At 41.2% G+C, this 16,311-nt stretch overlaps 1 protein-coding gene and 1 long non-coding RNA gene across 3 annotated transcripts in view; both read right to left on the bottom strand.

Moving 5' to 3' along the window:
• LOC141753017 (uncharacterized) overlaps positions 1 to 16,311 on the bottom strand; it is a 602,052-nt gene that overhangs the window by 285,082 nt on the left and 300,659 nt on the right. The window lies entirely within an intron of this gene.
• Positions 1 to 16,311, bottom strand: part of cd276 (CD276 molecule) — a 74,634-nt gene that overhangs the window by 34,792 nt on the left and 23,531 nt on the right. The window lies entirely within an intron of this gene.

The following is a 16,311-nucleotide window of genomic DNA, read 5'->3' as shown; positions in this document are numbered from 1 at the left end:
CTCCCAGCCCCACTGGGGCCTCAATTAAAAACTCCTCTGATGTCTAGTAACTGACAGAGACTCCATCACTTCCACACATCCCTCTCCACTGAGAGTGGCATTAAGATGTTGGAGGCAGAGTGGACTATTGATTTTCTTCGTTTTTTTTTTTTTTTTTCTCCGGTTGCTCCATTTCTTCACTAGGCCATCTTTGCAATGCAGGCGGAACTTGGGTGCAATACTCAGTTTACAACACTGTGTTGTGTCTACATTTTTAATTAGCTTTAAAGCAAGAGCTGCCTGATGAGATGCTGAGGATGTGTAGGAGAGAATCACTAGTGACAGCTATCAGTACTGAAACAGACTATCTGGCTAGTTGATAATGTCAAGTAGAGGAGCTGAGAGCAGAGTGACAAGGACAAATAGCTATGAAAGGATTAAAGAGCCATTTAAAACAAAGCGTATGCATTGATCCTGCTAAACAAACCCAAATTTAATTCTTCACCTAAGCTACATCTTAAACCTCTTAAGGCAGTATTAATTATTTTTTTTAGCCCTGTGGGGCATTTGCAATAAGCTGTAAACACAACATTGACATATTATCATCTAAACAAGCTGGTATGGCAAACATGTTAGCAAATGGTTACCTATTTACACATACAGCAGACATAGAGTAATATCAGCATTCATTTGCAGTTGTGTTTCTGGCCACCCACATAAATGTAAGTCAAATATTCAATCTCCTTGTAGCTCTGTTTTGGTCTCCACCAACTCCTGGGAGAAATACTTTGCTCTTTTTACCTGCTTAATGCTCCACTTCTCACCAGCTACTCGGCTTATATTGTCACCCTGCCATTTGGTGCTCGACAAGTAGTGTACGTTGAGTTTATCAGAGCTTTTGTTGCTGGAAACGACACAGATGAGAGCGGTGAGACTCAACCAAACAGTAAAATTGTGAGCTACAAAACCAAACCAATGAGCTGAGAGTCGCTAAAATGCTCCTTAGAGCTGAGGGTAACTGTATAGTGAGGTGATAATTCTTTGTTGGTTTGTTACAACGAGCAACTCTTTCCCATTACATTTATTAATTTAAAGGTGCAATGTGTAGGATTTGGTGTTATCTAGAAGTGAGGTTGCAGTTTGCAACCAACTGAAACTTCTCCCGTGTGCCAAGCGTTAATGAGAACTACGGTGACCTACGCAAAAACGTGAAAATGTGAATGGCCCTTTTTAGAGCTAGTGTTTACGTTGTCCGTTCTGGGCTACTGTAGAACATGGCGGCCGACTCCGTGAAGAGGACCGGCTCCGTATAGATATAAATGGCTCATTCTAAGGTAATGAAAACACAACAATTCTTATTTTCAGGTGATTATACACTAAAAAAGACATACTTATTAATATTATATTCCATTTCTGCCAATAGATCCCCTTAAATGCTACACACTATTCCTTTAATCCATTGTCAATATAAAAATTGATTAGTGCTGCTTTAAAATGTGATCCTGATCATGCGGTAATTTTTATCAGTAACAGTAAAACAATATTCGGTCCTTACGTATAATGGAGAGCCACACTAACATGGTGGATGAGCCACAACTACATTGTGCTCATTCCAGTGGCTCATTGCACCAAGAACAAAGTGCAGCTTGAAACTCTCTGCAGACAGTCTGTGAAGTGCACACCTATTTCTGAAACAAGTCCTGTGTTACATCAGTATAGTGCAAAGTGGGTGAGAAATATCACCCAGGATATGAACTTTAACATGACACTTATTGAACCATCCATTCAAGTGTTCATTTGGAACACACCCAGTAGTTGCACTAGCTTTTGTAATAGTCTTTGCTATGAATCTGTAATGGGACAGCTAAACAGCATTAACACTAAGTCCTTGTATCTAGTGTGCTCTACTTATAAAATTACCTTATCTCTTGCATTTTTTTTTTTACAGCCATTGTTGATTATGTCTGATTTAAAGTATCAATGTTTATTTATGAGGAAACAAAGCCATAGCTCAAATCCACAGGACGAGTTGCTGCTTACAGGATAACATCAAAAAACAAAACGACAGGATATAGCATTAACCCTATGTCACAAGGCAATGCCTATCCAAAACATTAAAGAGCTGCCTGGACGTCTTCAAAGAGCGCAAGTTCTTAGTATGCTTCTCCCTCTGCAGTATTACTAGGAGAATATATAATGACAGATTTTTTTAAAAGACATGTCTCTGTATGTCTTTGCCTAGGGCTCTCATTATAAAACAGCATTTCTCATTTTCCTCCGCTGCAGTCTTTGGTGGTTACTGGAGAGACAGATGAATATTCTCAAAGCACTCAAGCTAGGCCGGGCTCAGACTTTGGAGAAGGTCAGCTCGTTCCTGTTAACCGTTCATCTCAAGAACAAACCTCTCCACATAATTGCACTAGAATTTGCTTAGTTTGAATGCAAATAAACAAAAACACCGTTGAAACCACAAAGCTACTGCCTCCGGGGAGGTCAGAGGTCAGGTTTAGCTAACACCCCTAACACTCTCGGTGCAAGCAGGGATAAAGTGTCTTATTTGAAGACATTTCTCAGGGCAGATTGTTACCAGCAAGAGGCTTCAAACTCTTTCCCTATCATCAGTCTTCTGCTAAAAGAACAGTGTAGATTGTGCAAGTTGGTGGGAGGAGACATCTAGTTTACACAAAGCAATGTATAACCCTTTTATTATATCTAATTTAAACTTTTACAGTGTACTTAGTACCCTTATCACACATCTGGCTGGAAGGACCTAACATTGCTTTGTTTCATATTGACATTTTTGCATTACCCTGTATTGCTATCTTAAATAAATGACTGCAATCTGGAGATCCATCGTGATATCAAATGATTAAAAAGAGACATTTCAAAGATTTTAGGCTTTTAAATGCTGAAACATCTCTCCAGTGTCCATTACGAGCTCAGCTGAATCAATACATATAGCCCCTCTTAGAAAATCCAGTCATTTATTGAGTTTAAACCATAAAACAGTTTCTTCGCTCACTTTTTGATTGAGTGTGTTTGAAGTTCTTGTAAAATACCTTGCAACCCAAAACCACTACTCAAACTGGTAAAAGTATCATTATTTATGACAGAAATTACATTAAAAGGTAACATTTATGGCACATTTACATTCTTTTTTTTATTGCAGTCATTTCACAAAAGCAAAAAGCTACTCGGAGCTGTGCTTTGACAGTTCCTTTAGAAGAGTCATTAACAATGCCTCTAAGCTGTTCCAAAATCACTGTCAAGTACGGCTTCTCATGGCTTATTGCTTAAATATACTTTGTCTCCTTCCAGCACTTTCAAAATATGATATCTTGGACAGACTGAAAAAATGACTCTGTAAATCTCTCTCTCAGTGGAATACAGCTAATCACAGTCTCACAACTTGTGCGTAGCTAAGTCATTTAGCCTGAGAAAATGCTCAGCCGCTGGCTGAGAAAGGAGTCAGGGACAATATGTTCATACCAGTGTCCCACAAGGGTAGCACTTTCCACAAAACTAATACATTATGACTAAAACAAGGCTGGCTAATGCACAAATAAGGATGTTTATTCTCTCGTTCACCATAAAATATCTACACTGAGGGCTGGGAGCAATCTTAGTAGGTCCTGAAAAAGTCTAAGGGGGGAGACAAAACAAAAGATTAAACCTGACACTGCTCAAGGGTTAAGCATCTTATGATAATCACAATGTCAACAAATAAATAATAAATAATACATGCTGCTATCCTTGAATAGATAAATACAGAAGAAAATAGGAAAAAAAGAAAGACGGAGAGAGGAAAGAAAGAATGAAACTGATGGGAAAATAAGATAGTTTTCTGCTTTTTGAAAGTTGACATGGCAGAAAACAATTCACAAGGCTGCAGGCTACTGTTTAGCTGTCCTTGAGCGAGGCATTAACCCCTAAAACTCTCCCGTGGAGCTGCTCAGTGACTGGCAGAACAAGTTTGTTGTTGTTCCCAGGTGTGAGTGTGTGATCCAGGCCACCGCTATAAACAGCATGCATGCTAAGCAAGCATTTTCTGGGTAAATAAAAAGCAAAATGACTTCACTTGGACCATGACTTTGAGACTATTTTCTTCCAACAGAACTATGGACGCATGGGGAACCACAGTCACAAGTTTTCAAACGGGCCGGTGGGCTCTGTTTTTTTGTGGTGCACGGCTTTATTATCATTACAGGTAAACAAACAGACTGTTATAATGAGCTATACGCTCCCAATGTCACTGTCCAAACTACTTCAAAACACTGAGAAGCAGTGTCGCAAGTCGCATTCACTATATGCGATGGCTAATGTGTCCAACACACCCAGTTTAATAGCACACGTACTACAGAATGGGTGATCATTATTTCTACCAGCAATTAGTTCCTGACACTCTGTATTGTTCTTTTTGTTGGTGACACAATAGACCTCGATAGCCCCCGCTGCGACAAAATGACAGGGAGACCTTGAAGCAACTGTAAAAAGGAGTTTGCCCTCTTTTCCTCCCTTTTTCTCATATTTTGACATCTGTTATGATGCACACTACTGCCGCCTTTTGAAGCTGTCTGCCCCTTTGCTTCAATACGTATGATAAATACAGGGAGAAACATTATTTAAGACATTCTTGTAAATCAATGGCAGATTTACAATGTACAGGATTACAACTCGAATCCTATTTTACTCTGTAACCTTGACGGCTTCTTTTCCCGCTTAGGAGTACCGGCACTAATTCTTGTCGTGGTACACAATACCAAACAGGACACACTTACTTTCATCTCCAGAGTCTGTAAGTCATCACTCTGCTGAGGCAGCACATATTTCAAACCTATAACCAGTTACATCATCGGCACCCACAATGTCATCACTTCATGTCACGTGGCTTTACCGAGATGAAGTGAAATATTGAAATCCAAGGACATCAGTCAGTCTGCCTATAGCAGGTGTGTACACAACCTGCAACAACACTTTCAATATGTGGGATGCCAAATGAGATATGTCATTAAATATTAGATATCCCTTTTTAGAGTCTACAGATCATAGTGCAAACATGTGTAGTACCACATTTATTGAATTCGTGACATTTTGGGAAATTGTCTTATTTGCTTTTTTTTTGCTGAGAGTTAAATGAGAAGATCGATACCACTCTGATATCTGTCTGCTAACAATAAAGCAGCCAGTTAGCTTAGCTTAGCACAAAGACTGGAAACACTGTCCAAAGGTAACAAGGTCTGCCTAACAGCACCAATAATGCTCACTAATTAAAGGTGCTAAATACGGGATTGGGAGCATTTCTATTGCCTCTCAACGGCTCTCAACATGGCGACGACAAGCCAGCGACTCATAGCTAACGGTGCTAGCAGCGTAAACAGTGAAAACAACGGCAAACACTGCTGACAGAGAAAACAGTCTTTACCCGGGGGGGAACCGGAAGATGGGTGCTACGTGGCGACGCCGTCGGTCGGGATTGCGTTATCAACTATAACCGCTGTAGGAGAGCTGTGCAGAGCGGCGGCCCTGAGCTAGTCATTGGGGCACGCTCACATGCATGAACATGCACTAAAAGCACGCACGGCCAGCCCGGCGATGTCAAAAAAGCAAGGAGAAACTTGGATTACAATACACAGAGAGGGAAAACGACTTAATTCTCTGCTCAGGTAGACATTACTCCACTACATCTTTACAAAGCAAATAGTTGTTTGCTGCTATATTAATGCTCTGGATATCGAATTTAGCACTTTTAAGAGGTTGTATTTCTTGCATTGCTGGTAGGCTGATTTAGTTATTTAAAGTTGTTAAAGTTACCTTTGGTCAAAACCAGGCTGGCTGTTTCCCCCTGTTTCCAGTCTTTGCGCTAAGCTAAGCTCGCTCTAGCTCCACAGTAAATGCACAGACATGAGAATGGCATCAATCTTCTGATCTATCTAGCGCATTTCCCAAAATGTCGAAATGTTCCTTTAAATCATATTTAATGTATCAGCAAACCTGTTCAATTGGTTCAATTTGTACTCCCTTTCCAGAGCTTTCGGATTGGCTGAACTACATTTCTTGGTTCCACAACACAGCCATAGCACTCCGAGACACTCTTAGCAGTGTAACCCTGTTTGGATTGCTTAACCCCTCTAACAACCACATCAGGAAAACGACCCGACATTACAAATGGCATCACTCTTCATCTGGTAGAGTAAGTGGGTGAAAGCATCGAGACAGATACATTATAGATATGACAGACTCTTGCGGCGTGGGTCACTGAGCTGTCTCCGCCATTGACAGAGAGTTGCACTTACTGCGGCAGCACACACGAGGAGGGCAAGTGATGAAATTAAACACAGTTGACAATATTAATAAGGTAAGAGGAGCGAGTTTGTTTCCTCATGGACAGTTTGTCTGTAATGAGCTGCAAGTTGTCAGGCTCTGGGGAGACAGGCGTGGCTACAGAGTCCGAACCAGCGGGAAGATATTAATGCAACCTGAAGAGGGTGTGAGTCATCGCGAGCTGCTGTCCATTCAAACTGGTATCACAGGGAGCACGACCGCAGCATGGCTTAATCACAGTCATTACTGTGATATTTGACACTGGGGTTGAAATAAAGGGCTCTGTAATAGGTGCGTTTCTTATCACGCAGTGAGTCAGTGGGTGCTTACGTATTTTCAAGTCAAGCTGTCAGTACAGGGGGAGGTGAGCGAGCCCTATACGCCCGCTCGAAACTCCTCTCCTCTGGGACACACAGCCACACTCGGTCCGTTCTTAACTTCCATTTCACACTTGGTAATCAATTACTGGTCTCTAGAGCTATCGAAGAAAAGAGCCACCTATCCTGAGAATAAGCTAAATCTCTCAACGCCTCCTAATTGAAAACACATTATATCGCTAGACAATGCTCTTTGTGTGTAGCCAGCCACTAATTTGGACTGTTTGCATGCACAGAACAAAGCAATTTACTGAGGTTGCAAACATCCTTTGCAGGACAATAATTCATGGTGTTATCAGGTGCAGAGTTTAAACATCAAATAAACGGGCTGAATAACTAAATAAGCAAACTCTGAAGGCGTGCCCAGCCGTTTGTTGGTGGCTATTCTCCCAGTGACTCTGGAAAAGCTGAAACTAATATGATTTCATATCGCGAAGCCAAGACTGATGCCAGACCTCCCGAAACCAATCCCTCTTACAGGATTTAGCGGGGAGCTGTGTGAAATGTACACTGCAGGGCCCCACCGGCCCCAATGATAGTCCTTGCTGTGAGTCCAAATCAAAATGAACCCGATCAATAACAAAAGAGGGCTTTTGTGCGTTTACTGCCGTCATAAATACAGTGTCCTGAAAAGGAAAGCGAGGGAGGACAGAGAGAGACAGGTTTCCACGGGGCCGGGTACGGGCATAAAGATGTCAGACTGCTGTTTGTGAGAGAGGGTGGCAGCGGGGGAGATCACGCTGCCATGACATGATGGTCTTGGAGCAAAGATGGAGCCCGTTTTTCATCACATGTATGTTGTCATGCAGAAGACAGGAATAAACTAAAGCTGTAGGCACGTGACAGACACAACAACACTTACTGTATGTATGTATCCACCCACACACACAGAGATTGATGACCTTTTGTTATACAACAAATGCTAAACAAAAAGACGATAAAAATCATTGACCATGAAGAAATACTATAGCAGAGTGGCTTTTAATTGTAGGCAAAGAAAAGCCTTTTGACACACAACCAGAGTAAAACACCTTAAAGGGGAACTACACCCATTTTCAAAATGCATACATTTTATTCTTATGGTCTAAAACAGTCCAAAAAATATTAGTAAACATGAACAATTGTCTCCAAAATCCAATAACTAGAGGGCTAAAACTCAGACTTCTTATGTCATAGGGTATAAAGTTAGCTCATTTGGGTAAAACATTTCTGTGGGTCCACGAAATCAGTCTCCTATTCATTGTCTATGGAGCAGCTCCAGACTTTATACCTTATGACATCACAAGTTTGAGTTTTATCACTCTAGTTTTTTGTATTTGGGAGAAAGTTGTTCATGTTTGCTAATATTTTTCTGGCTGTCTTAGTACATAGAAATAATGTATGAATTTTGAAAATGGGCGTAGTTCCCCTTTAAATGCTAAAAAGTCATGATGGCAGAGAGGGAACTAGAATAAAGTGAAAATAAATCCCAGCACAAAAGAGAGGAGCTAATTTTTTATCTTTCTGATTGTACCGCTCTAAAAGAGCAGCGCACAGAGCAGAAAGTGCCCACAACTGAATCCAACCCAACAATCCCTCAGAGACGCTAACAGTAAGGCTGGGAGCATGACAAATAACATTGCCCGGGCCATAATACAGGGATAAAATTTCCCATAGTGAAGGCCCAGAAGAGAACGTTCAAACGTGCTGACAGCGGCAAGTGGCCCGAGTTAATAATCCTGATAGGAATTAATGTGCTTACAATGGCGCAAAAAAAACATGATATTGGGCAACATATTACCTCGATGTTGATTGACAGAGCTTTTGATAGGAGGACCTACCGGAGAAGGACGCAAACATGTTTGTACAAGAGTTCATGAATAATTGCAATTACTGCAATCTTAACAGTTACTCTAATGAGAGAATCTTTGAACCAGTAGATCTCTGCATCTTCCTGTTTGGCCCTTTGGCAATGCTAGCACGGCGATGCTTTTACTCCAATTTAAGACACAAATGTTTCAAACTACCACACAATATTTTCAAAGATTCTGAGGAGAAAAATATGACAATATTCAGAGAAAAAACTCATTGAGGGACTTCTTTGAAACAGTGGAGGAATGAGCGCTTTACGGCTGGAGTAAGCGTGGCAGGTAGCTATTTAAATGGCAATGTGCAGGATTAAGCTCTGAAGGCATAATAACAGTCGGGTAAAAAGGGGCAAGAAGGAAAAAAACGTCTAAGTGTAATGAATAGCTGAATGCCTCTCACGCAGACCACCCACCATTAGCACAAGCGTTAGATTCCATCTTCACAGCAAAGGTCAATGTTTATATAGCAATTAAAGATGTTTTTTAACCTTGATCTACCCGGTGAAGGTTGGTTTATCATGCACGTGCGTCACAATCATACTGTAACAAACAGTCTCCTTGGGGAAGTGTTCCCCACAAAAACAGTGCTGTACCTGCAGTAGAATAAGTCACCTTAGAAAAGACTCTGAAGGGATACTGGGAGGATCTGACAGATTAATACTCAGCAACCACGTGTGTTCCATGTTCATTACCTGCACGAGGGAATAAACGTGGTATAAGCAGCCATGTTTATTCCTGCACACGGGCCTTTGATGAAGTTGATTGAGTTGGGCAATCCTTCAGAGAGTGTGGACTCTAGTAGATTCAGGGGAGATTAATACCAGCAGCAAAGCGAAGGGCGGTTTCCATGACAGTTGGTTAAATAAACATTTGACAAACAAGGACACAAAGTGTTGTTGATGCACAGCCACTAATACGTGGTCCGGCCAATTTCATCCAGTTGTGCCACCTATAGGGAAGACACACCAACAGCAGTTTACATTTGCAGATACACAGAGCACCGATTTGACTTTAAGTTTCTTTGATGTACTTCGGTGTCTTTTCCAACACCTACAGTACTAAGTTACTTAGAATTATGTTTCTACCACACAATAAAAAGGAGAGGGTCTAACTAGCATTAGCTGTCTTTATTTCATGGTTCCATTATGAATTCACGGAGCGTCTCTTTGTACCCGGATCAGAATAGTCACACGGCAGCTATTGAATATGGTACTTAATTTAACAATAGTTATCTACTAAATCTATAAAGCCCTTTCTGTCAGAAATATTTAGTAATAGTAGTAATAATATAAAGTAGGCATGCACCGATACCGATACCGATACCGGATCGGATATCGGGCCGATGCTGACTCAAATAGCTCGATCGGATATCAGTGACAATGGGGCCGATTTATTCAATTCAATTATATGTTTATGTTTATATACCACATATATTAAAGACTGGCATTTCAATTGCTGTTTAAGTTTTGACCAATTTGTTGCTGCATTAAAACGGTTTACACTTGAATTGTAATTCCTGATAATTTTGAATTTTTTTTTACCAAGTTGCAAGTGTAAGATTTATTATTTTAATAATAAACATCAATTCAGTGAATTTATATCTATGTATTTATTTTATATTTTGTATTAAAAAGTTAGGAAAGCAATGTTTAAGTCAAGCCTGATGTTTCCTTACACATAAAAAAGAACGACCCCAGTCACTTCCACACACTGAGGCATACAGCTTATTAAATCGGTACTCTGTATCGGCCGATACCCAAAGCCCAGGTATCGGTATCGGGACTGAAAAAGTCGGATCGATGCATCCCTAATATAAAGAGTGAAAAGTCTAGATAAAGGCGAAAAGGTACTAGGTTGTGGTGGATGAATGGTTTTACACTTCGTAGTTGACTTATTATTTTCGGTTTTCAATCACAGTTTGTTTAGGTTAAGGGAACAAAACTACTTGGTTAGGTTTAGGAAAAATATACATACAGTACATATACACATACAGTATGTAATGTGCCCGGATCTGGGGCAAATAGCATTGTTGGCTACGGACACCTGGGTGCTTGTCTCTGCCATACATCCGGGTTTAAATTGCCACATTGGCGATTCCGCCTCAGGTGCAAATAGCATCTGCCCATAAATTAATTTACAAAACATGTTGTGTTCTGGGCGACAAAGTATAAAAAAACTTATAAGGACTGCAAACTAAATATAAACTCTATGAAATTTGAATGTGTGGGGAAACCAAGGGATGGAAGGAAACCCACACAAACATGGGGAAGGCAAGCCAATGCCACACAGACCGGACTGGGACTGGGAAGGAAATCTGGGATCCTCTTTCTGTGAAGCAACAGTGCTAACCGCGCTGAGCCACTGCGTTGCCAAGTGAAAGCCGGAGAATGCCAGCCAGATAGTAAAATTCAGCGAAAAAGCCTTCCACACCATGTGGGGCGATCTCCCTCCCCTTCAGCGAGTCCATCTCCCGCCTGTCAGGCCGTAGTGCCACAACTCTGAGCTCAGCAAACGTTTTCGTCTCCATCTTGCTTTCTGTCATCCACTTCTCACCCCTCCTAACCCTGTCTCCCTATAGCTCCCTCTCTCTATCTCCCTGCCTCATCTCTCTGTCTCCTTCCTTTCCCCACTCTATATATCTCCATCGGCACGCTGTTCACTGTAAATGCTGTGCCAGCAGAGTGATGCCGGGGAAATGGCGCCATCCTCATCGAGAGAGCGCAAGCAGACGGAGTGGGGGTGGTGCCGGAGGGGGATGTTCGGTGACAGGCCCTGAAACCCAGCCATCAGACAACACACTGCCGCAATCACACACAGCTCCAGTAGATGGGATACACAGCTAAAGCTCTACATTCAGAAAAGGATCAGTCAAAAAATGATAGGATATAGACTCTTGATCCCCCGAAACTCCAAAAACATTACTCTTTTTTGAGTAGAACAAAGTGGTCCGAATAGGCTGGGAGTGTGAGACAGTGCAAGACAGGTGGAGGAGGAGGAGGAGGAGGAGGGGGGTTGGTCCACAAGCATGCCGGCCAGGCGAGCAGACAGGCCACGGTTCATTTGAGGACCGAAGCTGCTCCTTTCCATCACTGGACTGTTCATTAATACCAGCTGTTCCTATGGGTCTCCCCGCAACTAAGCCCTGCTGCACTCTGCAAAATCTATCAATATCCCAGCAACACAAAAACACGGCCTGTTCCAGAGCTCGGCTTAAAAACTGACCAGCGCTCCACAGGGCATGTTTACAAAAATAACAGTCTCCGAGATGCCTGATAATAGTGTGCATGTGGTGTGTGCATATGTTATTGACAGCCTGGTGGGGTAGTTAAATTGGTGGTGACTATAAAAGAGGTTAGAATAACATGGATGACTTAACACAGACTCTCAAAGAGCAGCTCATGCCAGCCCACATAGTGCTCCGCTCAGTGTGTGTAAAGGGTTCATTTTCTCAAAATTAACCTTGTCAAACTCCTGTTCTGCCTGGGGGAGATTTGTATTACTATTGCAATTTTTCAATCAGAGATTGGGGAGAGTGTGAAATTTTAACATGCTTGTTCATTCTCTACCTCCCTCCCATCTCTCTCTCTTTCTTACTCTGTTTTTTTTTTTTCACTCTCATAGTCCATTTAGAATTTTAAGCAGATTTCTTATAATAGGATTCTCCACTTCCTGTGGTGTGGTGTGCCGTGTTTGTAAAAGTATACAGCGAGCGAGTGTGTTCCCTATATCAACTCGAGCTCGGCACACTCCACACTCTGCTACTCCAGCAGAAGAGTTCTGCTGGGTCAAAATTAATTACAGAAGCTGTTAAGCACACACCAGCTGTTGTAAACAAAATGCAAATACATTTTCCATTTCAAACAAGCCCCCTTGTATCGCGGCACACAAAATACTGTAAATCTTCTGTGTGTTTACTAACAACTTGGGCATCATCATCAAGCTGTGCTGGTGCTACTACAGAGAAATTGCTCTTTTTCATGTACACCCAATTGCTGAGAATCATGATCGCTGCTGTTGTAATTAAGGGTTTTCCCCCAGTTTATTTGTGGATCCGCTCCTGTTGCCGTCCCTCTTTCAATCTTTAGTTCATCACACTTCAATAACTCCAATAGCTTTTTGGCCGGATGTGTCTTTTACAGTCCATTTTGCTCTTGGCCACTTTCTTTGCCTGGATCTGTTCAGACTGATTCTTTTTAAGTTAGGGGAACAGCAGGACCATGACACTCTGATTAAAGGAAATGACAATCAAAGCCGCTTTAATACTGAATTTGATCCTCCAGTATTACGGCTGCAACTAGCGATTACTTTCATCATCAATTAATCCGACGATTATCTTTTTGATAAAATGCCCAAAAAATAGCGAAAACGTAATATTATCATTTCCCACAGACCAAGGTGACATCTTCAAATGTCTTGTTTCATCTGAACAACTGATCAAAATCCAACGATATTCCGATTACTTTCATGTATAATGAATAAAAAGCATGAAATCCTCATATTTAGGAAGGTAGAAATGGAAAATGTGTGGTCTATTTGCTGAAAAAAATACAAAAATGATAAGAAAATATTGCAGATTATTCTGTCGATCTACTAACCGAGTAATTGACTGATCACTGCAGCTCAATCCAGTATCTGTTTCTTTTAACTGTGGTATGTTGAACAGGTGCGTAGACAATTGTGGGCCTGAGCTGCCCAATTTTGTGCCAAGTGTCCCTCATTGGAATAATGGATGAATGAATGAAATTTATGAATACGTATCATAAAGTCTTCACTCAAATGTCACCAGCAGCGGGTACACTCTCAGCTTGAGGGCAACACGTCGTTATTCGGATCCCCATTAGCTTCCACAAATTGATCGCTAGTGTTCCTGAAGCATTAAAGATCTCAACTCATCATCAATCCACGTTGCACCACTGCATAGACCTTCTTCTAAGTGGAGCATGCTCATCCTCTCACTTCACAAATTTAGCCATGACATTTTTCAAAGAAATGTATCTCATTTTCCTGCCATACTAACTAACTCTCCAGATGTGGGCATTTCAGTCTTTCTTGTTAAAGCAATCAAATTATGATCACTGCATCCCACTGCCACTTAACACAGATCACGTATGTAAGTGAAAACATAATATATGATCAATACAGGTTGAAGTATTAACACCATCTATGGTGATGAGTCACAATCTGGGTAAGATTGCAAAACATCCGCCATATAAATCTTATGTAATGGACCATTTTTAGAAAACCAATCAATATTCAGGTCACCAAGAAGGCCGGCATCCTTACTTTCATCTGTCACTAAATCTAGAGTTTCACATATTCAGTTCAACTACTTCTCAGTAGAACTGGCCGTCCTGTAACAACCAATTAGAACAGGCTTACAGTATGGAAGGTACAATGTCAGTCCTCATAATATCTTTCTGTAGAACAACTGAAATGTGTTCCTGAACATGAAAGCCACCATATCTGTTCTATATAACCCATATCCTTGGACAGCCAGCTCAGAATCATGAAACAAAGTGGTTTCCAGGTGTATTTCTCATGAACCTTGTTCCTGAGGTTGCCATCTCTGATTCACTCCAGTTCTCTCCTCTCTCGTCTGCAATCCCATCAATTAAAATGTTTGTCCTCCTGCACCGATCTTCTATGTAGTCCATCTTGGTAAACATCTTATCCATTTCCTGCTTTGAATTCATTGTTGTTTTCAAATCACTTTCTTTGTTTTAATCTCCCTGTATTGAATTTCCATCTCTTAAAACTGATCTTGGGTGAATTCCAAGCTGGTCTTCAGCTTCTGTACTTCTTTAATAGCGCCAGCCAGTCTTTCTGATCAGCTGAATGAAGCATTTGAAGTTTTCCTGCTGCTGAAGTTACATCTCTCTCTCAATTCAAAGAAGAAGAAGTCAGTGGTGAAGCTAGCTCACTTGTGTAAATGCAAAACAGTCCACAAATTCCCCTAGTACAGATGGCGACCGCAGAGAAGTTCTCCGCACTACAAAGAAAATCAGAAGCATTCTCAAAGACATTTTATATTACTGGCCTGCTACCCAAAGTCCCCAATACCATTGCATCTGTAGAAGGATACGGTCCAGGTGATAGCCCTATATTCGAACTCCTGCTATTAAACACTGACCGGTCAGCACTAATCAAGGACCATTCATTCCGTACTACACAATCAGGGACTGATAAGGCAAGGCAAAATGTTTCCCATCCAAATAAAACAGTGCAAAGCTTCAGAAGCCCAGCACACACACTACAGTATGTGGTTACAGTAGAAGACTGACATTAAAAGGAAAGAGAAGAATGCTGCCAATCCATCTTTCACAAAGAGTTTGTCCTTTCCCTGGAGTGATTCAACAACTAAGAGCAATTGTCACGCCGGCGATGATGACGTTCACAGTAGAACGCCTGTTCTCCACACAGCACAGCAGGGCATCATCCTTGCTGACAAGTAGTCTTAACTGTTTGTCGCTACTTTTTATTCCAAGGAGAGATGACAGAGACGTTGGACGATGATGACATTATTGCATCCCTGAAGACCAAGACACAATGTCTTGCACTGTGAAGCTATCTAGTAGTAAGATGATTTAACTTTGGTAGATAACTAACTGTTTCTGTCCACGCCACTGATTAAGATGTCAACATTTCTACCATCATAGAACCAACTTGTAAAGTTAAAAGGTTTGGCTTAAAGGTGCAGTGCGTAGGATTTGGTGGTATCTAGAGGTGAGGTTTCAGACTGCAACCAACTGAAACTTCTCCTGTGTGCCAAGTGTGTAGGAGAACTATGGTGGCTGACGTGAAAATGTGAAAACACGAATGGTCCTCTCTAGAGCCAGTGTTTGGTTTGTCCTTTCTGGGCTACTGTAGAAACATGGTGGCCGGCTCTGTGAAGAGGACCCGTCCCTATGTAGATATAAACGGCTCATTCTAAGGTAACGAAAACACAACGATTCTTATTTCCAGGTGATTATACACTAAAGAAAACTAGGGCTGTCCTCGACCAAAGAAATCCTTAGTCGACTAACACTGATACGATTTTATCGACTAATTTGATTATTTGATTCAATCGACAGATCTGAGTTTCTTCACAAAGAATCACACAAAAGCACTACTTTAAATTTAGTTTTTACCAGAGATGTGCTCATAAGTTTCTTGGAAATAAATCATTCAGCATGAGAAAGCATAAAAAATGACTAATCGAAGAGATCTTAGCCGACTACGATCAAAATGACAGATTCGTCAACTAATCGACTAAGGTGGGGGGGGGGGTCAGTCCTAAAGAAGCCATACTTATTAATATGATATTCCATTTCTGCCAATAGATTTAGGTTATAAACTCTGGGACTGAAGAAAAGAAAAGGAAAGGAAAAATTGGAAATGAAATTGTCACTGATTCACATTGACTCACCTTCCCTGAAAAAAAGACAAAAATGCATGAACATTTAAATTACCAATCCAGATGACTCAATCAACATTTTTTCCAAAAATGAGAGTTTCATTAGCAGAGGGGAAATAGAGGAGACAAAAAAACGGAGATCAAAAGGTAATAAAATGATCAGATCTATTTCAACCAAACCTGAAGTAGTGCATCAAAGGTCAAAGGGTAATAGCAGCCGCCGACTACTTTTTCCACTGTACCTCGCAGTCATATTTCATTCTCACTATGTCTTTAATGTCTTTCCACTCCCCCAATGGTCCCTCTGACTGGTTATCTGTGCTGTTTTCAAAGAGGCCAACCAAACTGTTAGAAAGGCCACCCTCCCTCAGCCGTCCAGCAAGCCTGCCCT

This window comes from Sebastes fasciatus, chromosome 2, assembly GCF_043250625.1.
Source record: "Sebastes fasciatus isolate fSebFas1 chromosome 2, fSebFas1.pri, whole genome shotgun sequence".
Taxonomy (NCBI): Eukaryota; Metazoa; Chordata; class Actinopteri; order Perciformes; family Sebastidae; genus Sebastes; species Sebastes fasciatus.
The sequence above is the reverse complement of the archived record's forward strand: the minus strand, read 5'-3'. Positions and strand labels throughout refer to the sequence as shown.